The sequence below is a fragment of the Lacerta agilis genome, chromosome 10 (assembly GCF_009819535.1).
Source record: "Lacerta agilis isolate rLacAgi1 chromosome 10, rLacAgi1.pri, whole genome shotgun sequence".
Lineage (NCBI taxonomy): Eukaryota > Metazoa > Chordata > Lepidosauria > Squamata > Lacertidae > Lacerta > Lacerta agilis.
In genome coordinates this window covers 18328093-18351525 of record NC_046321.1, presented here as the reverse complement: position 1 = coordinate 18351525, position 23433 = coordinate 18328093, and the positions used below count along the sequence as shown (strand labels likewise).

At 43.7% G+C, this 23433-nt stretch overlaps 1 protein-coding gene and 1 non-coding gene across 4 annotated transcripts in view; both read right to left on the bottom strand.

Moving 5' to 3' along the window:
* Positions 1 to 23433, bottom strand: part of FGD4 (FYVE, RhoGEF and PH domain containing 4) — a 106629-nt gene that overhangs the window by 46305 nt on the left and 36891 nt on the right. The window contains exon 1 of one of the 3 annotated variants that reach the window (XM_033161964.1): positions 18430 to 18814. The exons of the other annotated variants lie outside the window; for them this stretch is intronic. The gene's annotated coding sequence lies outside the window, so the exon portion shown is untranslated. Of the gene's footprint in view, positions 1 to 18429; positions 18815 to 23433 lie in introns of those variants that run through there. 3 annotated transcript variants of the gene reach the window in all.
* TRNAA-UGC lies at positions 14335 to 14406 on the bottom strand. Its single transcript has one exon. It is a non-coding gene; the product is annotated as a tRNA-Ala (tRNA).

The window sequence follows — 23433 nt, the reverse complement described above, 5'->3', positions numbered from 1 at the left end:
TGGAGTATGAATGTAGCACCATTTCTGCTGTGCAAGCCTACTGTTTGCATTCTCCAGAACAAATCTTGGCTATAGGTCATAGTTTGTTTGAAGCAAGACAAACCACAAACCTTGGTTCAGATGTAACAAACAACAAGCCTGGTTAAGCTAAAGGTGAGGTACCTTTTTCAATCTGAGGGCCACATTCACTTCCAGGCACATCACCATGGTCCATCATAGCACCCATAAAGTTCTGATCCAGTCACCTTGGCATGGATCTTGAATTCCCCTCGAATCAACTGTCTGGGAGCCCTCTACACTGCCCCCAAGACCAGCTCAGGTAGGGAGACTGCTGGGCAATGTGGTGGGTGCTCCTGAGCATGTATGCTCAGGAGTTCCATTGCAAAGCAGGCAACCAGAGGCACCTTGCTCCTCCTCCAATGTACCTGGGGTACCCCCTCTCTCACGCAGGGGTGCTGTGCAACCATGCCAATGTGTTTCAAGTGTTCTGAGAATTTGAATTACATTAAACAGGGGGCCTTCAAACTTTCCACTACAGGCAGGGGACGAGGAAGAGGGGCAATGGGAGCACATCGTCCTGGGCAGCGCGATCCCAGTGGAGTTCCATCTCGGCTGTCCCCCCCACCAGTGCTGGGTGCCCCGCCCCCACAGGCTGCATGCTCTGCCCCCAGAACGCATGCCTCGCCCCATAATGCGCACCACACACCTGCGGGCGGCGCACCATGCCCCCGGGATGTGTGCCCCGCCCCTCTGAGTGGCACATTCCACCCCCGGGACACGTGCCAGCCCCGCCCCCACCTGCTCCCTGCCCCCAGTGCCAGAGCATGAAGCTCCGCCACTGACTACAGGGTATACCTGCAACAACTAAAAACTACGGAGGTTTATGTGTGATAAGAGACAACAAAAACTGTGGGGGGGTTTTAAAATGAGAAAAGGACCGACTGAGAGGCATAGAAAGTTGATTTGAGGCTTTGTAAACAATCACAGTCCCAAATCAGCTTGCTGTCTCTTCTAGGTTAATGTACAAGTGCTGAACTCAGGGTGTCTGTAGCTATGCCTTTTCCTTGCACTCAAACTTTATACAGTGGAACCTCTACCTGCAACCATAATCCATTCCGCAGGTCAAAATGGGTCGCTGGGAGAGACACTGTTGTGTGCAGGTGGCGATCACCGCTTCTGCGCATGTGCAAATTGCGGATCGCCGCTCCTGCGCATGCGTTGGCAAACCCGCCGGTTACTTCCGGGTTTGTTGTGGACGTTGGCCAAAATGGACGCAAGCAGAAGTGGACGTAAGAAGAGGTTTGATTGTATATGCAAATAAATATTGTAAAATACTGTAATCCACCAGAGACTAAACCCAGGTAAGCAAACACATCCCTGAAACTTGTCAACACTGGAAGTGGGCTGAGCATAACAATGGGGCAATTTTGAAATAAAAAACCAACTTTTTCAAATAAAAATAAAGTCTACATATTGGTTTTTTTAGGTTGAAGCAACAAGGTGAAATTAAGAGGCACAGCCATACCATATGAAACACATTTCAGGTATGCTATTACAAACCCATGCCATAGTTAGGGAAAATAAAAGTCTTCCCATAGTTAGGGAAAATAAAAGATGGCACAGGCTTATGTGAAAACAGTTTCACTCTCAATTAAAAGCTTGGTCTATCATTCCTAGAAACATCAGTTTTCTAAAAGGAAAGTTAAGAGATCAACTGCTTTATCCGTGGATGATTAAAAAGATAAGGGGATGCATGAGAGATTAAAGGAGATACAGTGCTGACCATCTCATTAATCTAATCCAAAAAGTCTACAACTGATTTTGTATTTAGCAGTGCTTAGACTAACCAAGGTCAATGAAATAAAGCTGTTTAAGCGCCTAGCAGGCAAAGCTCAGATCCCTCCACTTTGAAATGGTAATAGTAAATTCACACATTCCTATTGTAAAGATGTCAATGTGGTGATCAGAGATCAAACTACGATAATTTTTGTTGTGCTCATTAAGATAAGAAATCTCCTTGCTGATGCAGTGGTTACTCCTACACTCCTTTCTATTAACATAATTTTAATAGCTCAAGAATCAGTGTATTTGCTTCTTTGTAGAGAAGACAGTATGGAGTATGCAGGATGCAGATTCAGTTCTTCCCATTTGTCCCCACTCCCACCCCCACTGGAGAGCCCTTGTTTACAAACTGCTTCCGAGGCTGTTCAATGTGGCAGAATCTAAAGCCAAATTCCCATTTACAACAGCAAAGCACCATCCTCCCATTATTATGAGGAATTTTTTTCAACGACTACAGCTTTCCTGCCTCACTTTGGCAAAAGTGGATGAAATTCACAGGCATAGCAGTCACTCCAGAGGTGTGGTTACAGGTAGGGGAGGAGAGGCACCTTTAAACCTTGGGGTGTGTGTGTGGGTGTGTGGGTGGGTGTGTGCTTTGTTTTTTAAAGGGTAGCATCTATAACTTTTTAATGTTTTAGCACAGGGGTGGCCAACTCCCAAGAGACTGCGATCTACTCACAGAGTTAAAAACTGGCAGTGATCTACCTCCTTTTTGTGGGGTTCATGTCAAAGTTGTTGAGCTTTTTTAGGAAGGAGGAAAGCCCATTTTGGGGGGATTCGGGTCAAAGTTGTTGAATTTTTTCAGGGAGGAGGTAAAATGTTGAGTTTTTTTTTAGGGGAGCCGCAGTGATTCAGCTTCTTTGGGGGGAGCCAATGATCTACCAGTGATCTACCAGTAGATCACGATCTACCTGTTGGACATGCCTGTTTTAGCAGAATTGGATGGAATTTGCATAGCAGCCCCTCCTGAATAGGTTTTCTCCACCCTGTAGAACCATACTTTCCCCACCCCAAATCCTCCACAGCCACCTGCCTAAGTTGCTTCTTCTGCCTCCTGGGGAGCAGGAGAGAGAGAGAGAGAGAGAGAGAGAGAGAGAGAGAGAGAGAGAAGTTTGAAAGTAAGAGGAAGAGTGCTCACTCTTGTTCTGCTCCTTGCTCCCCTTTCTCTTCCTCAAGGGCAAGAAAGAGAAGCATGAAGGGAAGAAAAGAAACTTTTCCTTTTGCGCCCCTCTCTAACCACTGCTGCAAGAAGCATGAAAATGAAGTCTGTGTTTCCCTCAGTGAGAGCTTGAAAACCTGGCAAGGGAATTGACAGGTGGGTGGGGGAATCCACCTGCCAGTCACATAATGTCATATTGATACTGTGACTGACACCCATCAGATTTGCCCCATGGAATAGATCCTTATCAGGATTTGCCTCATGTTGCGAGAAAGGTTCCCCATCCCTTCCTTACGAGGTTGTTGTAAGGATTACAACTAGTTGATGTATTTGAAAGCCATAAACAAATGTTAAGTATTTTAAGCTTTTATCACTACAGTTATTTGTACTACAATGGATAAAACCATCAGCATTTATTAATTGATGGTGACCCATTTTAATCGATAAAACAACATTGAATCACTGAGGCCTCAATCTAAAGTGTGTGTGTGTGTGTGTGTGTGTGTGTGGCTTTGCTTCTACAGTAGTGCTATAATAGGGAATGAAAATGTAATCATACAAGCTTTCACATTATCTCAAAATGGCATTTATACAGGAGAATTTTGCACTACATACATTTATTAAAACTGAATCAATCAATTAATTAAAGGCAAGCACCAAAAATGTCACTAGCTCCTATTTTTAAGAGGAAAGTATCCTACAGATCTTTTAAACAATCTGAAACAAAGAGCTTAATAGTTCCACATTTTAAAGGTTATGTGTTACCATTGAAATTGCTCTCCACATTAACATTTCTTTTGGTTTCTCTGATGCAGCACCAGCTTTAATTAAAAGAAGCAGAAGAACTTTGCATGCAGCAGGTTCCAGATTCAGTCCCTCACAACCCAGGTGGCCCCTGGAATGTCTTGCATTTTTCTTTAGAACTCCCCTCAGAAGCGAAAACATACACACAGAGAATTGAATAATGGTTTCTGACGTTTTCACTATTAGTTATTGTCAGCAAACACTATACTAGTCAATAAACAGTGTGTAATGAAGTTCCTTCTCAGCAGGAGTGGTTAGATAAAGCTTGTGGTGAATAGAATTTATTGACCCACCAAAGGTTAGCAAGTTTAGGCGAGTTTAAGTCAGAGGTGTTTGAGACTTTTCTTCCAGTTCATCACTATATAGATAAATGGTATCTGAAGAAGTGTGCATGCACACGAAAGCTCATACCAAGAACAAACTTACTTGGTCTCTAAGGTGCTACTGGAAGGATTCATTCATTCATTCATTCATTTTATATTTTGTTTTGACTATGGCAGACCAACACAGCTTACCTACCTGTAACTAGATAAATGGAGATTTGTTTTTCCTTTATCTCTGGGTAAGGTGGGGGGACAGGGAGTACAGACTCCCTACCCAATCTCAAAAAGTATGAACACTTGTCCAGAAGAGAAGAGTTGTCAAGAAATACAGAGAGCCTAACTGGCAAACAGTTGTAGCATACAGGCGGCAACCATTTTAGGCATGTTCTGTTTACAAAAGCATCTGTATATAGGCAGACAGAGAGTTTTATGGCAAGGCTCCAGCATTTTCAGACCAAATGAGGGCAAAGCAATGCTGATTTCATACAAGCGGTCAGTCTGTAGGGAAAACAGACTTGCCAGATATGCAACGGCTCTATTCCGGATGAAAACAAAAAGGGCTTTCTGTAAGTAGCAGCAAAGCATTGCCCGCGAGGGCCATGTAGGAATAGTGGCTTCTATTATCAGATGGCCTGGATAAATCTTCTGGCTCGCACTAGGGATAGGGAAGGCCTCATTGCGACCACAATTTTCAAACTTTTATGTTGTATGTATGTTGTAGTAGTTTCCAAGATAAAGAAGCCTCTGTCCAAACTAGATACCAACTTCCCGCCACAATGCATCTGAAAGAGGAACACCAGCCTATCATGGAACGTATCGGCAGCTTGCCAAGAAAAGTCTCTGTACTGTATGAAATGCCCCTTGCATAAAAAGTCTATCTCAAAAGAGTTCCAATCAAAAGAATTCCAATCAATCTCAAAATTTGTTATTTATTTAAAACATTTCTGTCCTACTCTTCAGCCAAACAAGGATCCCAAAGCAGCTTACAGGTTATTGATGCCCCTCAGGGTCACAATCAAAATATATGATCAAGGGTTGTGACAGAGGCAAAGCAAAAAACCTTTGGATAAAAGCAGAGGATATTGTCTCCAAGATTAAAGAGAAAATAATCTGACAGTGAAACAATTCAGAGGCAATTCATGGTGACTCAATGGCCATCAAAGATCACATACGACTAACAGGTGGTTATCCTGTGGCATACCAGGTGCTTCTAGAACACAACTCACATAATTTGCAGCAATTGGTCATGCTGGCTGGGGCTGATGGGAGTTGGCATCCAATGACACCTGCAGGGCCAGAGATAAAGCCTCCCCCCGCGCCTTGGTGCTTCTAAATGGTGAACCCACAGCCTACAGGCCAGATCAGGCCCACCACCAGAAAAATCAGTGGCACCTCTCGTACCATTATTGCTAGGAGGTCTAGGTCCCTCATAACAGACAAGTAAAGCTGAAAGAGTTTGCATTTGAAGTCATAAGATAAGGTAAAGCCATAACTTGATATATCTTCCATTTGTTCTCCCCAATTCCGTTAAAGGAGAACAGCTGAGCAAGAAAACTAGATACTGAAATGAAAAATCCCACCAGTGGACATCATCCCTCTCAGTGGACAACACTCCCCCTCAGTGCAACCCCAAGATAATACCACTTGTACCCCCATCTTTGCTTCACTGTCATTACATTTCCAAACCATTTGAGTCTGGCTGCTTTTCAAATGGCAAGTGGACAACCAGCCTCATCCATAAACCCCATCGGCCACCCAATTGCCTAATCATGCACTTTGGCAATATTATTTTGGACTTCTTCACAATCTGCATGGGACAGCACACTATTTTCAGGTCATCTGCAACCTTGGCTACCTTGCCCCTGACACTAGTAAATTTATGAACAAGTTGTATGGCAATGGTCCACATGCAGATAGCTTGAGGGACCCCACTATTTACTTCCCCCCATTGTGAAAATTGTCTGTTGATTCCTATCCTGTTTTTCCTGTTTTTCAGCCAATTTTGATGGAGACTGGGTTTATATTATGAACAACAGAAAGAGAAACACTGTGATTAGGTATGCAATTGATACAAAATATGATGACTAGACAAATTCAGAATGTATTGGTAATGGGATATCCTATAGTTTGTAACAGTGAATGTGAATTCAGTTCTCCTATCTGTACATATATTTACAAAATGATTCCATAAGTTAAAAATCCAAAGGGCAAGGAGAAACTCCAACATAGCCTAATGAGAATTGAGCATGCTAAGTGGAAGGAATGCAATATCCTAAAAGATAACACAGTTGGGCTGAAACACTGAACATTTCCCCAGCATTTCCCCAGCAGCAGCAGCAGCAACAACTGGCATCTGACTGCTGTGAACATGTTCTCACATATTATAGAATTAAATCATCTGGACAAGTGACATGAAAAACAGATCAATATGCAGATAATAGCTTTCACATAAAAGGCTAGAATAAGCTACAGGTTTAAAGTCAAGCCATGTTGAATATTACACACACACACACACACACACCTATTTGTGGGACCTTTCTGTCCCCCATAAAGTGGGAAGGGAAATAGAAGAGTTTGCAGATGCAGGTAGCCTTAACATTTTAAGGAGGAGGTGACCAAGGAGTTCTACCAGAGGAGAAAAAATGGTCACTGCTTCAGGTGGTGGGTTAGCTGCCCACAGCAGCCTACCGGTGTTCATTTGGGACAGAATGCCCCATAGGAACCACGGCTATATCATGATGTAGTACAACCTTCACCAATGTGGAATGTGCTAGATTGGTGAAGGCTTTGGTCCCCACTCAGCTTTCACCTGTGGCTCCTAGAAGCTGTCAGTATGCGACAAGCAGCCACATCCTGCAAAATGGCTTCAACTGGCTGGCAAAACCAGGAGGGGGTAGCCATTGAGTCTTAAACCCTCAGTCAGATAGGGACTTCCCCTTCATGAGAAGGCAGGCTCTGGCAGATTAAGCAGACAAGAGCACTAATAGGTCCAATGATTAAGAAGGTGGTTTCTGCACAGGCTGCGAAGTGAGGGGCAGATGGGGCTCATCTACCTGGGAAGGTAGCTCATCTAGGAGAAGGAAAACTCTGATCTTAAACCTCCACTGTCTTGCAAATATACTCTTTCATGAGAAAGGCTTCAGGAGTTAACCCCGAAGAAATATCCATACCCACTGCCTTGTGGGATATCTTCGGGAGAAGAAAAGGCTAAGAAGTAAACCATACACAAATACATAGTGGAGTCCCTAAGACAGTTGGATGGCATTTTGTACTCCTCCTCCTGGCAACTCCTGCAGCCATGCTGGTGCCAAACGTATTGCTCTGCTTTCCTTTGGACCACATCAGCGAGGCCAAGAGTGGGGGCTTGTCGTCTGGGCAGCCCAGGACCTTCATTACACATTGCCCAGACTTGCACCCGGAGAGGTCATTTCGGTACTGTATTAATGCTGAAACAACAACACGGGAGGCAGAAATTACAAGTTACTGGTTTCTGCAGCCACGGCAAGTGCTGTGATTGTCTAGTGGTTTGCCTTCGCCCCTGGAGGCGCACTCCATTGTCTGTCAAAACAGATGAAAACCAACAGGGTGAAGGGTGATTTAAGTGTCATTCCTGGGTTGCTCTTGGGGCCGGGGGGGGGGGACATCTGCCTCCACAGTAAAATTATTGTTGAAAATTGGCTAATAAGGGTAGTCCTAATAATTCTAAGTCATGATGTAGCACTGTTCCCCTGTCCCAACTTTCAAAGGGAATGCCACTGGGATGCTGACCAGATGTTAATCAAGCCACCTCATATTTAGCCTACCCGACTCAAAGCTTTGATTTCACCCATCCCAAAAGTTAAACCAATGTTCAGAGTGGGTTTTTTTTGTGTGTGTGTGTGTGTGTGTTTGCCCAACTCCCTGGAAACACTGAAAATCCATGGGCTGGATAATATGCAAGATATGTTTAGATTCAATAGGAAGAAAAGCCTATAGAATTCAGTATTGAAACACTTCCTAAAAATGCTGCAGAATTTCCTTCTTGGGCGGGGGGGATCTCCATAATATATGAGGCTTAATACCGGTATATGAGGCATGCTATGAAGCATCCTTCAGATACAATACATTCCTGCCTTAGCATGGCAAACGAGGCTCACACTGCCCTTCCAGCTAGGATTCTAAGGTCATTACATTATATTTGCTGTTAGCACCATGTGGAAGCATGGCCTGTTTTGTGAAATATGAAACAGACTCTTATTGCACACACAAAAACTAAAGACACAGAACAGGAAACAAGCAGAAGAGGTCACTTGATGCACTCTAGAGGACAGAACATTGATTTTTTGTTAGTAACAGCCAGCTGCATCCAGGCAGACAAGATGAGCAGCTTCCAACATGAGGGAGGATCATTTTAAAAATCTAAGCCTAAACTAAAAATGAAGGTATTAATTGGTAAAAAAATATGACCAATGATTATTTATTCAATCCAGGCTATTAAACTGTGGCTTTAATAATGACCAATGGTCCACGTAAACCTGGAGCTGGTCCAAGCTGACTTCATTCTTAGTTGCATAGTTACATTTTATTGCCAAAAACAAAAAGAAGAAAGAAATTCAGTTTTTACAATCTGACCATATTTATTTTTAAAAGGAACACATATGCAGACACAAAGCGAACAGCAGCTTCATCCTGTCATGTGCGATTATGTTGATTAAAAAAAAAAGCAAAATCCTGGTTAGCAGCAGAATATACGGTAACTGAAACAACTAGCTGTGAAGAAATCAGAAGCAACTAACGTATCACTTTGCTGGATTAGGTGAATTTCCCCACAAAAAGAAATATGCAGTGCTTATTTCTAAAGTTGGGTGTGAATTGATTTGCCCAGGAACAAAGCAGCTCTAGAAAACTTAAGCTAACAAGGAAAACTCAAGTGTATACAATATCAAAGTACAGCGGCACCTCAGAAGTTGAACGGAATCCGTTCCAGAAGTCCGTTTGACTTACAAATGTAAGAAAACCACGGTGCGGCTTCCAATTGGCTGCAGGAAGCTTCTGCAGCCAATCAGAAGCCACGGAAGCCGTGTCAGACGTTTGGGTTCCAATTATTATTATTATTAATAATAATAATAATAATAATAATACCCCGCCCATCTGGCTGGGCTTCCCCAGCCACTCTGGGCGGCTTCCAAGAGAACATTAAAATGCAATAATCTATTAAACATTAAAAGCCTCCCTAAACAGGGCTGCCTTCAGTTGTCTTCTAAAAGTCTGGTAGTTGTTTTTCTCTTTGACATCTGGTGGGAGGGCGTTCAACAGGGCGGGTGCCACTACCAAGAAGGCCCTCTGCCTGGTTCCCTGTAACTTGGCTTATCGTAGTGAGGGAACCACCAGAAGGCCCTCGGCACTGGACCTTGGTGTCTGGGCAGAACGATGGGGGTGGAGACGCTCCTTCAGGTATACTGGACCAAGGCAGTTTAGGACTTTAAAGGTCAGCACCAACACTTTGAATTGTGCTCAGAAACGTACTGGGAGCCAATGTAGGTCTTTCAAGACCAGTGTTATGTGGTCTCGGAGGCCGCTCCCAGTCACCAGTCTAGCTGCTGCATTCTGGATTAGTTGTAGTTTCCGGGTCACCTTCAAAGGTAGCCCCACATAGAGCGCATTGCAGTAATCCAAGTGAGAGATAACTAAAGCATGCACCACTCTGGCGAAACAGTCCGCGGGCAGGTAGGGTCTCAGCCTGCGTACCAGATGGAGCTGGTAGACAGCTGCCCTGGACACAGAATTAACCTGCGCCTCCATGGACAGCTGTGAGTCCAAAAATGACTCCCAGGCTGGTCCCATTCAGGACCAGAGAGTCCTCCACACCTGCCCGCCTCCTGTCCCCCAAGAACAGTATTTCTGTCTTGTCAGGATTCAACCTCAATCTGTTAGCCGCCATCCATCCTCCAACCACCTCCAGACACTCACTGGTTCTGATTTTAAAAAGAGATAGAGCTGGGTATCATCCGCATACTGATGAACACCCAGCCCAATCCCCCTGATGATCTCTCCCAGCGGCTGCATGTAGATGTTTCCTGCTTGGCAGGGGGTTGGACTGGATGGCCCTTGTGGTCTCTTCCAACTCTATGATTCTATGATTCTATGATTCTATGATGTTGAAAAGCATGGGGGAGAGGACAGAACCCTGAGGCACCCCACAAGTGAGAGCCCAGGGGTCTGAACACTCATCCCCCACCACCACTTTCTGAACATGGATTAGGAGGAAGGAGCGGAATCACTGTATAACAGTGCCCCAACTCCCAACCCCTCTAGACAGTTCAGAAGGATGTTATGGTCGATGGTGTCAAAAGCTGCTGAGAGATCCAGCAGAACTAGGAAACAGCTCTCACCTTTGTCCCTAGCCCACCGGAGATCATCGACCAGTGCGACCAAGGCAGTTTCAGTCCCATGATGAGGCCTGAATCCTGACTGGAAGGGATCCAAATGGTCCGCTTCTTCCAGGCATGATTGGAGTTGTTCAGCAACCACTCACTCAATCACCTTGCCCAAGAATGTTAGATTTGAGACTGGGCAATAGTTGGCCATATTGACCGCATCTAAAGATGTTATCTTAAGAAGCGGTTTAATAACCACTTCTTTCAGCGGGTCTGGGAAGGCTTCCTCGCAGAGAGAAGCATTCACCACCCCGCGAAGCACATCGCCCAGCCCTTCCTGGCTAGCTTTTATAAGCCAGGATGGGCAAGGATCAAGGAGACAGGTGGTTGGTTTTACTCGTCCAAGCAGCCTGTCCACATCCTTGGAGGTAACAGATTGGAATTGATCTCACGCAACTGGACTAGACAGGACTCTAGCACTCTCCCATCCTGGCCCTACTCCCCTGGTGGAGTCTACCTCTTCCCAAATCTCAGCGACTTTATCTGCAAAAAAATCATTGCAGGAGATCATGTGGCCCGTACTGGGCCCTGATGAAGCAGGTGGTTCCGCTAAATTGCGAACCACCTGAAAAAGTCTCCTGCTGCTGTTTTCTGCAGATGCAATAGAGGCGGTGAAGAAAATTTTCTTCGCTGTCGCTACCGCCACTTGGTAGGCTCGACATTGAGCTCTAACCCATGTCTGCTCAGATTCAGAATGAGTTATCCGCCACCGCTGCTCTAGCCATCTCAGCGATTGTTTCTTTGCCCTCAGATCCGGGGGAAAACACAGGACTGTCCGGGCTCCATGCAATCAGAGGGGGCGCTTCGGAGCCAAACAGTCAATAGCCCTGGTTAACTCCACATTCCAGCGGGTCACCAGGGAATCAGCTGAAAGGCCATCAACATGGGATAAAGCATCCCCTACCACTCTCTGGAAACCATTTGGATCCATTAAATGGTGGGGGCAGACCATCCGAATCAGTCCCACCTCCCTGCAGAGGGGAAGGGTCGCGGAGAAGTCCAGTTGCACCAGGAAGTGATCTGACCATGGCACTTTAGTTTCGCTTTTATTTAATGTCAGATCACCAGCATCCATAGAGGTGAATACCAGGTCTAAGGCATGTCCTTGGCTATGAGTTGGGCCAGAGTTATTCAGGGACAGCCCCATGGAGGCCATGCTTTCCATGAAGTCCCAAGCAGCCCCTTGTAAGGTTGTGTCGGCATGGATGTTAAAATCCCCTAGGACAACCAAACTAGGTGTCTCCAGGAGAACATCCACCATGACCTGAAGCAGCTTGGGCAGGGAATCCTTGGTGCAGTGAAGAGGTCGGTACACCAAGAGGAATCCTGTACCGCCCCTATTGCCCAGCTTCCAGAACATGCACTCAGAGAACTGGGTCTTCCCAATAGGACACCTGGTGCAAACTAACGACTTCCTAAAAATCACTGCAACCCCCTTCCCCGCCCACAAGGCCTGGGTTGCTATGCGTAAGAGAAACCTGGTGGACAAGCAGCGGCAAGGACAGGCCTATCTGCTTTATCCAAACAAGTCTCTGTTACACATGCCAGGTCAAGTCCTCCATCCACAACCAGGTCGTGGATGGCAGTGTTCTTATTCATTATTGACCTGGCATTGCACAGTAGCACCTTCAGATCATGTGGGTATCCCTTGCTGATTCCAGTATCCGTCCGGTCAGGACCAGAAAGAAAGTTCGCAACCGGAACACTCACTGCTTGGTTTGCAGCATTCGGGAGCCAAAACATTCAACTCGCAAGGCGTTTGGGATCCAAGATACGACTGTACACAGAACTGTGGAGCACTAGCTTTCTGCCTTCAGGAATCTTTTCCACATTAAATTGTGTGCCAAGGAACTTTTTTCCATGTGGCATGGATTTCCTGAATATTTTGAATCATGTTTTAAGTCAAGTGTTATATGCCTACACGAACCCTGTGTGAACACTCCCTACCTCAGCTGTGCATTACAGAGGAAGATCTGCAGTGGACAAGCCGTCTTTTACAGAACATTGGAAGCTGCCTTATACAGAGTCAAACCATTGGTCCATCTGTTTGAGAGGCACCTTAAAATTACACCCAGAAGTAGGAAATTACACCTCCCTGAAAAACTGATCCCTTCACCATTTTGCAAGCAATTTTATTGGGGTTTTTTCCTGGTTTAGCCACTGATTGTGCAAAATATCATCTTACCATTTTCACACTTCTAAAAGAAAATAGGATGCATCTAATGATGGCACTGCAGTAGGTAGAAAGTACATAAACTAGAACAAGTTTTGGGCAGGCAAAACATATTGCCCCAAATTGAATGTAAGCACTTTCTACTAGTGCTAAGTCACCACAATTCCCTATTTGTGAGGAATTGAAGAAAAGGGGAGAAACATCAGATTTTTACCTTAGCCTGCAAAAGTACAAATCATATTATATCTCAGTGATTTTTTAGATTGCCTAGAAATGGCAAAAACCATGTCAGCTCATTTCCCCTCCAACATGGAATGCTGTTCTCACTCCCTCACTGCTCAGATTTGAAGGCATGGCTTGTAAGCAGAGCCCATGTCTTCTTTCTTTCTTTCTTTCTTTCTTTCTTTCCTTCTTTCTTTCCTTTTCCTTTCTTTTAACAAGTCATTCCTTTTCAAACTGACTAATAGCTTTAACCTTGAGTCAGAGAGGCTCCTTTGAAAACAAAATCCCACAAGCTTTTAGCAATATGTTTTAAATTAAAACCTTGAAAATGTAACAAAAAAATTAAACTCTGCAGGGCAAGAGCCTGAATGCAATAGATGAATCTAAGTCATGCCCAACAGCATTCCAGAATAATGTGTCAAAGGGAAAAGCAGAAAGCCTTCTCTGTTTCTGGGAAACAATTGGGTCAGTTTTATTTGCCATTCAATTCGACTCTATACATTTAGTCAAACTCAATTACTTGATGTCAGACTTCCTTTCAACCAACTACTCCTTCCATATGAGAGCAGAAACACACATTAAGCATGTTATGTTGTGTGTCCACGTTTCTGATATGACAAAAGAAATAGGACAGTGTTTCTGCTTCTATAGAAAGAAAATCAGGATTCGTTTTTGACGTCTTTTGTAACCTTGTAGAACAGCATTAATAAAGACTCTTGTTCCGAATTGCCAGAGGGAAAGATGAATTTCCTAAAGTGAGTTGCCTGAATGGCACATGTAAAGACTATGATCAGGGTAAACAGCAACCAGCTGGGCCACCTATCACACAAGTATGAACATTACCACTTGGAAAATTAGTTCCATTAGAACAAAGTTCATCAAGCTAGAAAAATACAGAATTTAGGACCAACAGCATTTGAGAATGCAGCATACGAATTTTTGAGCTACACAGGTTAGACCTCCAGGACATTTTCTTTTTAACATCTGGATTTTTAAAGTGATGGCATAGCATTAATTCCTGCTCATCCTAGGCTCATGTTTCTTGCTGGACGCTCAGCATGAGAATATTTGGAGCAAGCAAATCATGCATCCAAGTTATCAGCTAGGAAAAGCCTACATTAAATGGGCACTGGCATCTCCATATGGGTTCTGCACTGCAATCACTACAATCTGTGTAACAGTGGTACCAATAAAAGGGACTACCACAAGTGTGCAAATTACAGCTGCCTTGTGTACAACCCCGCAGATGTGGCAGTACAGGTAGAGTTTCATAAAAGCAAATGCCAGAATCAAATTAGCTAGGTACCAATCACATGTGAAATCAACACGCTATCACAGAACATAACATTTTCAGGGTTTCAGGCCACAGAGTCTTTCCCAGGGCCCAGCTCTACCCAGAGATGCCAGGGATTGAACCTGGGGTCTTCTGTGTGCAAAGCAGATACTCTGCCACTGAGCCACAACTCTTCTCCAGCTTACTTCTGAGTAACTGAGGGACTTACTTTTGAGTCAACATGCATTTGTGCGCCATATACCACTACATAAACCCAGAGCATCTAACATATTGAATTATTTGTTTAACATAGCCCTATCAACATGCACAGTTGCTCTGTAGAAAACCACAGGCCAGGTCCCAGGCCTAATGAGGTTACCGTCAAACGCTCAACACAGGAGAAACAGCAGAGGTGATAAAGTAACATGAAAGCAGTATGTGATTGTTTCAGTTCAGTGCTTCAGATTAATTACTGTATATTCTGGCATATAAAACTACTTTTTAATCCAGGAAAATCTTCTCAAAAGTCAGGGGTCGTTTTATACGCCGGGTGGAGAATCTGCAGTCAAGTATATCTCAAACTATATTTTAACTGGAAAAGTTGGGGGTCGTCTTATACACCCAGTCTTATACGCCGGAAAATATGGTATAGGTCAAGTTATAGTGGGGCATGGGAATAAAGGAGCTGGTGGCAAAGGTTTCATGGGAAAAGTGAGCTGGGCTAAGAATCTGAAAGAAGTGGTGCCACCCAGGTGGTCTTGGAGGCAGTTCCAAGCATAGAATGGACAAGGGAGGAAGGTCAGAGTCTTTTGATAAACCATAGACCATTAGACGGTGATGGGTGTTTGGATGGGAGAAGCGAAGATCACAAGTTATATCAGGAAAGGCACAGAGAGTTCTGAAGGTAAGGGCAATGAGCTGCTGCTGCATTGGGGAACAGACAGAAATTTAAGGAAGAGCATCATGAGGTCACAGCAATGAGGGAGGTCCAATTTCAGTAGAAAATGCTGCATATAAAAATGTAAAATATAATGCAATGCACCTTAAAAATCAACGTATCCCATGAGAACTAAACTCAAAACTCCTGCTCATACATATTCACTGCATTAGAAGATGTTGTGCGTTGCTCCTGAGCTTGGGCTCTGCTGAACCTCTCTGGGGAGGGATTTCTGTGGCTGTTACTCAGAGAGCATTATGGAAAAGGCCACCCTTGACTACCCACAGATTGAAAGGGGGGGCTATCAAGGGGGCAGTCTCTAAACTAAGTCAGGCTCACATCACTTTCATACAAGACTAGGATTTGCTGCCACTGTGAAATGCGGATATTCTTATTTAACAAAAATGAAACATCTGATACCTCCTCCATTTCTGCTTCCCATCCTGGTGATTCATTAACTATTTTCCTGTTCCTCCCAGACACTGACCTACTAACATGTGAAGCACACGAACAGATAGACGTATTGGTTGAATTAAAAGACAGGCAGAGCTTAATTAAAAGGCGCCTAAGCTATTCCATCCTCACATATAAAATAAATAGCAGTCCATGACTGTAGCATATGAGCTCCAAAGTGGTGGAGGGGCGCAGGTACCCTAACACAAGCAATGCTGCTCTCAGTATTCTTTTGGTACAGTTGAACAAATATATCTTATTTGTACACAAAAACATCAACCATGCATTTGACATAAACCACACACCAAAAAATAATTGTAATAAAAACCACCACCAACCGTACCATTTTTCTAAAAAAAAGCATTAGCAAATGAATGACACTTTCCTGTGTTGCTCCAGCTTTTGCTTTTACTAAAACACAGCGCATTGTTTCCTACATGCACACACCCCCTGAAAACTTGTTCAAAAAAAGTCTCTAGACAATAATGTCTAATGGGGCGAGTCCATGATGTTTGAAGAGAAACGAGCCTCCCTCCTGTCCAGTCATTGCTATTTCCTGCATCATCTGCACAAATACCTCACACCAAAACCACATTATCTATTCTGTTCCATGAGACTTCCGGCTGGCGACGCCATAGCGGGTGGTCGGGGCTGCTTCGGCTGCGAGGCGCCCGATCCATCCCGGGGGTTAGGAGCCGCGCTACCGCAGCGCGCGGCTCCGGTTGGGGTGCGGGAAGAGCGTCCCGCACCCTGGGCTCCCCGGCTGCGCCCGCGGAGGCTCTGAACCCTTCCCTCGCCCCCCCTGTAAAGGGGGAGTGGGGGTGAAGGGACAACGGAGCCGGGCTTACGGGGACATGCCCCAACCGGGATGCAAATGCGGCGACAGAGCCCGCGGTGAGCGTCCAAGTTCTACCTTTGAAGAATGGAGCTAAAGGAACCCGGTGGTCGTGAGTAAAGAATTCGAACAGAAAGTGTACTTTTGGAACGATCCGGGGGGAAGGAGAATGGCAGCCTGCCCTCCCTCCCTTCGAGCTTAAGAATCTAACCAATTGGAGTGATTGCTGCTACAGAACTGGTTACAATGTATTTAAAATTGACACATGAGACTGGCAAACTTTTTTTTTTGGGAAGTGAATTAAAGGAAAATATCTCCATTTAAAGTTGCGGTATTTAAGCTCCAGTTCAGGAAAATGGCGACGAACAAAGAGGGGAGTAGAAATATGACACCAGCTTCCTCCTCCTCGTCCAGTATGCTGGGTTTCGTCCTTGAACTGGTATTGAACTCTGGACTAACGGATGAACAGAGACTCACTGCCTTGAAGGTGGAACTGCTTTATAGAAAAGTTAAAGTCTTGTGTGGGGGTCTGAAATGGAACCAATTGCCCACAGAGGAGGCTTGTAAAACTTTTGACACTTTGGAAGAAAGCCTTGCCAATGAGCTGAGAGGGTGGATGCAAAGGTGGAGAGAAATGAGTGAGCTACTTCGGAGAAGAAATTCGCTTCTTGGGGGTGGCAGACCCAAGGCGACGTTAAGATTTCGTATATCCAGTCCCCGAGGTGTGAGCTCGGGGGCCAGGGACAGAGAATTAAGGTATTTACAAGAAGAAGAGGAATGCTACAAAGAACCGAAGAAGCTGGGAGATGATGAGATGGACACCTCTGAACTCGTGGCAAGGAGTGGTTTGGACTGTGCCTGGATCTGTGGACGTTTGGAGAGGGAAGAGACATGGAAGTTCAGCGTTGATGCCACCAGAAGAAGAATAACGGACAGAGGGGGTGTGGGGTGAAGTATTAAGTAAAACTTTAAGTAGCCTGATATGGTAAATTGAAATTGGAGGGTGAATACTGTCAACAATATTTTGTTATATTTTTTATTTGAATATGAAAGGAGATATTTCAAGTTATTATGTTATTAGCAGCAACCTTAAGGATAGAAGAGATAGATTAGACGTGAATGATTTGTGAAGATTTATGAGGTGGAGTATAAGTAAAGCGAACTTAAGTGGATTAAATTCTAGGACCAAGAAGATTATAAGATGAAATTGTTAAGAATTAAGGAAAAAGAATCATAATGAGGTATCAGTATGATGATGTATTTTTAGTAAAATGTTGAAGATATAATTGAGTGTAATTATATAGTTGAAGTTAATGTTTTTTTTTTATATAGGAGAGATGGTTATAAAATAGATTAAGGATATAAACTCGAAGGTGAAAAGGCAGGGGAAGTCAATGGTCAAGATATGGAAATAGAAATTTTTTCTTTTTTAGATAGATGTAATAAGAAAACTTGACACTGTTTGTATTTGTGTTATTTGTTTGGTATTTGTTTAATTGTAGGTGTGGGTGTGGGTAATGTTGTTATAGAAAAATGCCAATAAATTCTTATCTATTCTGTTCCATAACAGTACCACAGAAATTAGCAGACACCTAAAAGACATAAATCTTTAAATAGCAATCATGTTGATATCATTATTCAATGAAAAGCAGCATGCCTATCTACCATGTCCCTCAGAATGCTATTGCAGAAACGCAGTGTAATGCACATTAGGTAACAGTATCTAAAAGCAAATTCAAGTGAGGTTTGTCAAGACTTTCTCCTTTAAAAAAATAAAGCCATAAAATAAAGCCACTGAAAAATAAGACAATAGAGCCTTGCCCCCTCCCCCATTTTCTTGCTCCGCCATACAGAAACACACACACACACACACACCCTCTTGCTGATCAGCATCTATAGAAAGAATGGCTGACAATAAGAGCTCATTGATAAATATCAATATAAGCCACATTGGCATCAATGAAACAATAGCACCGTGCATTTAGTGCTTACCTTTTATGAACTGAATTCGCTTCTTTTGGTGAGAAATCGCTTATGCTTTCGATTTTTTTATTTAAAATATCCCTTCTTGCGTCGTTCTCCGGCACACTAATCCAAGCCTTCCATTAACACACTCCATTGCAGATAATTGCAGGCAGCACACACTCCCCTGCTTTTCCCAGTTCCCAACACAGCAAGGATAATCACATTCCAGTGGGGAGCGAACAGATGGTGGATTCCATGGTAACCAACCCTCCTAAGGCTATTGGTAGAACTGTGTGACTACAGCTTATTTGGTAACAATCACTCTTTGTGCTTCAGCTTTGCAAATCCCCAACGATGGGACCGTACAGCGTTTAGCACATATTGGGGAAGGCTAGCAGGTGCTTTGCCATGTCAAACAACACTGCAGCATAAACAAAACCGGGTTTAACCTTGATGATATGTTCACCCCAGGCAGGCTTCGTGTTCCAATAGAGCAATAATTTCATTTATTTTAAATTGCTTGCCTACCCCCACTGCAAGGGCTTGAGGCAGTTAACAACAAAGGGAAAGCATATACAGAAGTCCAATTAAAATCAGATTAGAATTAAAATAATGCAAAGTACATACCAAAGCCTATCTAAAAGTGAGCTTCCAACTGCTTACATGTATTTACTATCTTACTCCAGGATTTATTATTTAGGTTAGAGGTTTCCAGATGGTGTGGAAGTGTGCTCATTCAACCTTACTTTTCAATTAATTAATGTTATTGCAATGCATGCGAATTATACTTCATAAGCAAAAGCAAAAAAGGCTACAGGAAAACAAAAACAAAAAAAACAACCAACCAGGTTCCTAATGTCGTGTTAAAATATCTGTTAGTGTCCTATAGCAACAAATATAGGAATAAATAAACAAAACACCAACTTCTCAAGTGTGTTAATGAAAAGATGTACAACAAAGATTGCTTCCATATTGATTTGCTAGAAAAAGTGGTTTATACTACTTGGCAGCCTTTGTTGCATGCTGCTGTTTTCTGTATTTTCAAGTGGCCTTACCAAGGAATGCTGCAATATTCTAATATATGAATTTATTAAGCAATGATATTGCAAGTCGTTGATTTTGGCCTTAATGCTTCTGCTGGATTCATCTGCCTCAGTATCCACCAAGCCTAGAGCTGACTGAGCAGCCAAAAGTTCTCTCTGTTGCATATATTTAGACTTTGGGCAAGAGGGAATGTGCTGAAAAGCCGCTGTGGGTCACTGCTATGCCTGCAGCAACTCATCTCACCTAACGTTCTCTTATACCACAAGGAATCTTATAGTAATGCAGCATAATAGCTCACTGAAGCATGCTTAGCAAAATCCCCAATGTCATTACCTTGAGGGACAGCAGATGGGAAAACGTAATTTTTACAATCTTGCCCAAAGAGGAAAAAATGAAGCTTTTTGATGGTAACACATCCAGAGATGCTAATAATGGTTGCTGCTACATATCATAAAGAGCAGGTTGACCATACATTTCTTTTTGACTGTGCATAAATATAGCCTCTTGTTCCTTCTGTTTCATGCACACAATACTGCTATGGCTGGAAATACATCAACTGATGGGCAACCAAGAACAGGTCTACACAACCTAGAACTGGCATATAGGCTGCAGCACCTTCCCTAGTGGAAGCTATCTGGATAAATTCCCACTACCCTTTATTTGCAGCAATGGTTGCAATGATTGCCATGAGTTCCAATGAATGCCATGAGTTGCAACATGGATCCCTCCACATGGGCTGGGCCTTGTCATATCTCCTATACAGCAAAGCACAGCATAAGAAAGGGAGCTAAGACAGTACCCACACTCATGAAAAGTGGGGATAGCAGAAAGCCTGCATTGCTTTGCTTTCCCCCAATTGTTTTCTAATTCCTCCTAAAAGTGAATAATGATGGACACATGCACACCACACTAGGAGGGCATTCCATAACCGGGGAACCACCACTGAAAAGGACCTACCATGGGTCAGTGCCAACCAAGCAAACCCTGGTGGTGGCACCACTTACAAGGTCTCAGCTGCTGATCATAGCTTCCGAGATGGTTCATACAGTACTAGGGAAGGCACTCTTTAAGGTAGTTGGTGCATGGTCCATGGTGTCAAAGACTGATGAGAGGTCAAGGAGAACCAACAGGGTTCCATCCCCCCTGTCTCTCTCCCAATAGAGGTCATCAATCAGGGAAACCAAGGCTGTTTCAATGTCAAAACCAGGTCCGAAACCAGACTGGAATGGATCTAGAATGCTTTCTCCAGGCAAACCTGCAGCTGGCTGGCCACTGCCCTCTCAACTACTTTGCCCAGGAAAGAAAGATCAGAGACTCAGCCTGGGAGAGGGCATTCACTGTGGCAGCCCCTAAGTTGTGGAACTTCCTCCCCACAGAGATGCACCAGACACCTTCATTATACAGCTTTTGACGAAAGCTGAAGATACACCTCTGACTCTGGCTTTTAACAACTGAAATGCACATTTTTAGGAACCACCTTACTTCTGTTATTGTAAATTGTTTTTAACAAAAAAAATGAAACAAAATTGTTTGTTCACACATGCACATTCTATTGGTTTTTAGTGTCGATCTTAAAATACTAAAAAGGCTCTTGCCGGTACTCCTTTAATTCTCCCCAGATGAAATGAAAAGCTACAAACCCTTTCTAGACCTAAGCTACTTAACACTAACTAGTGAACTGCACAGAGTACTCCAGCAACACTGAATTAATTGGCCACTAAGAGCCTTCTGTTATTAATAAGCCCCATTAAGACACCGAGCTTGTCAGACTGATCAGAAAACACCGCTTTCAAGCACTGCTCCTTTCCTGCTGAAGAATATATTTGCCATATGAAGCAAGAGATATCTGTTCCAGGAAGTTAATAGGACTCACATATATTTACCTTGAACAAGCACTATGTTTATTACTGTTCTAGGTGCAAGTTATACAAATCCTCAAACAAACAGCATTAATAGGCCCCTACTAGGAATGGATAGCAAAGGAAATATTTATAGACTTTTGCATGAAATACATCTCAATCTGACACCTGTGTACTGAAGCCAAGCTACATTTGACAGCTACAGCTACCCACAGTTGTCTTCAGCTTTAATTAGAGGTATCCTTTTAAAAACAAGGTTTTAATATCTGCGGAATTAATTTCCATGCATGTTAACCACCTGCTGAGAAGGAAATGTTCATTCTTCATAGCATAGGTGGTGTGAAGAGTCACATACCAACAAGGAAGGGACCTCATCTTCTTCAAGAATTAACAACATGGAGACTTTAGAGAATACAGTTTTGCTCCTTGAGGCCTCCAGCTAATAGGAAACCTCTGAGATCTGTCTCAACATGCATGGGCTGATGACAGAAAGCAGTAAGAGCACAAGCAGCATACTAGGGGTCAGTATGAAGGAAGAGGGCAGACAAAAGAGAGTCTTAAATCAAAGACAAGATTGGATCTCCCAGATCAAGGACAAACCTTCAAAGAATCTTACAAGCTACACCAGGGGGTCACCAACCTTTTTGGACCAGCAGAGACAGGTGCTGTGGGTGCCAGCCATAAAACAGCTGCCATATGGGGCACAATCATGCAATATTGATTACACACACACACACACACACACACACGATGGCCACACCACCATACCCTCCAACACAACATGGCCGAAATCTCAGACATTATCTTCCGGGTCTCCACCCACGTGTGAGTCGCATGACCTGCACGAGATCACGGACCCGAAAAAGCGTGTTTTGACATGCCGCATGAGATCACAGACTTGAATAAAACACTTTTTGAAGGGTTAGATCTCAGCCCGAAATCACGTAAGAGCAAGGTGCCCAAAATGGCTGCCATTGTCTCGCAGGAAAGAATGGGATGTCCCAGTTTTTCTGGGGCAGTTGTGTATGCGCCACACTCAATCTTTTACACACTCACATTGCTTTCTCACCTGCTCTCTCTCTGACACACTCTCCCACCTTCTCACAGATTGCACATACAAAACAGGCCACACATACAGAGTTCCCCACCTGTTTCTCCTCCACACACCATAACATCTCTTCCTCTCCTACCTGTGCATCTCTCCACCCCCTCCCTCCCTTTCACTGGGCTGGTGATCCACCTCTGATCTAGGAGTAACTCCTGATTGTCCTTGTCCTGTAGGTCTATATAGAGTGAACAAATATTAAAAGATACAAAACAGAGCCCCTAAGAAACATTCGTCATGCTTTTGGTAAGGATCAACAGAGGCAGAGTCTTAGCAAGCAAGCAGGTTACCTGGAGGGCTCATACTGCTCAATAATAACAATAATAAGCTACATTTCTATAGCGCCCTTCATCCAAGAATCATGGGGTAGTTTACAATACAAAAACACAAAAATATATAGCATAGTAACAAATAAAACAATAATCCACCCACACCACTCACAGTTTAAGACTATAGATTGTTTAATTAGCCAAAGGCATGGGAGAAATCTTTTTGTCTGGTGCCTAAAGATATAATATGATGGGCGTTACTGAGTTTCAAGTCTGGTGCTTCTTCGACTAAGATTTTGATGGCTATTTATTTATTTAGGATGACTTTACCGGGTTCAGATGCTGCTACCAAGCTTCCCGACATCATAGATTGGTGAATTTATAGCATTTCTTAACCTCTTAAGTGTATGGAACAACTGTTCTCCAGTTCATGTTCTCCTCTCCATCTCTCCACCCTTAAGACTCTCATTAGCTCAGGGGTCAGCAACCTTTTCCAGCTGTGGGCCAGTCCACCGTCCCTCAGACCATGTGGTGGGCTGGACTATATTTTGAAAAAAATAATGAACGAATTCCTATGCCCCACAAATAACCCAGAGATGCATTTTAAATAAAAGCACACATTCTACTCATGTAAAAACACGCTGATTCCCGGACTGTCCACGGGCCGGATTGGGAAGGCGATTGGGCCATAACCGGCCCACGGGCCTTAGGTTGCCTACCCCTGCACTAGCTGTTTTGATTGCCTCTTGGAGGC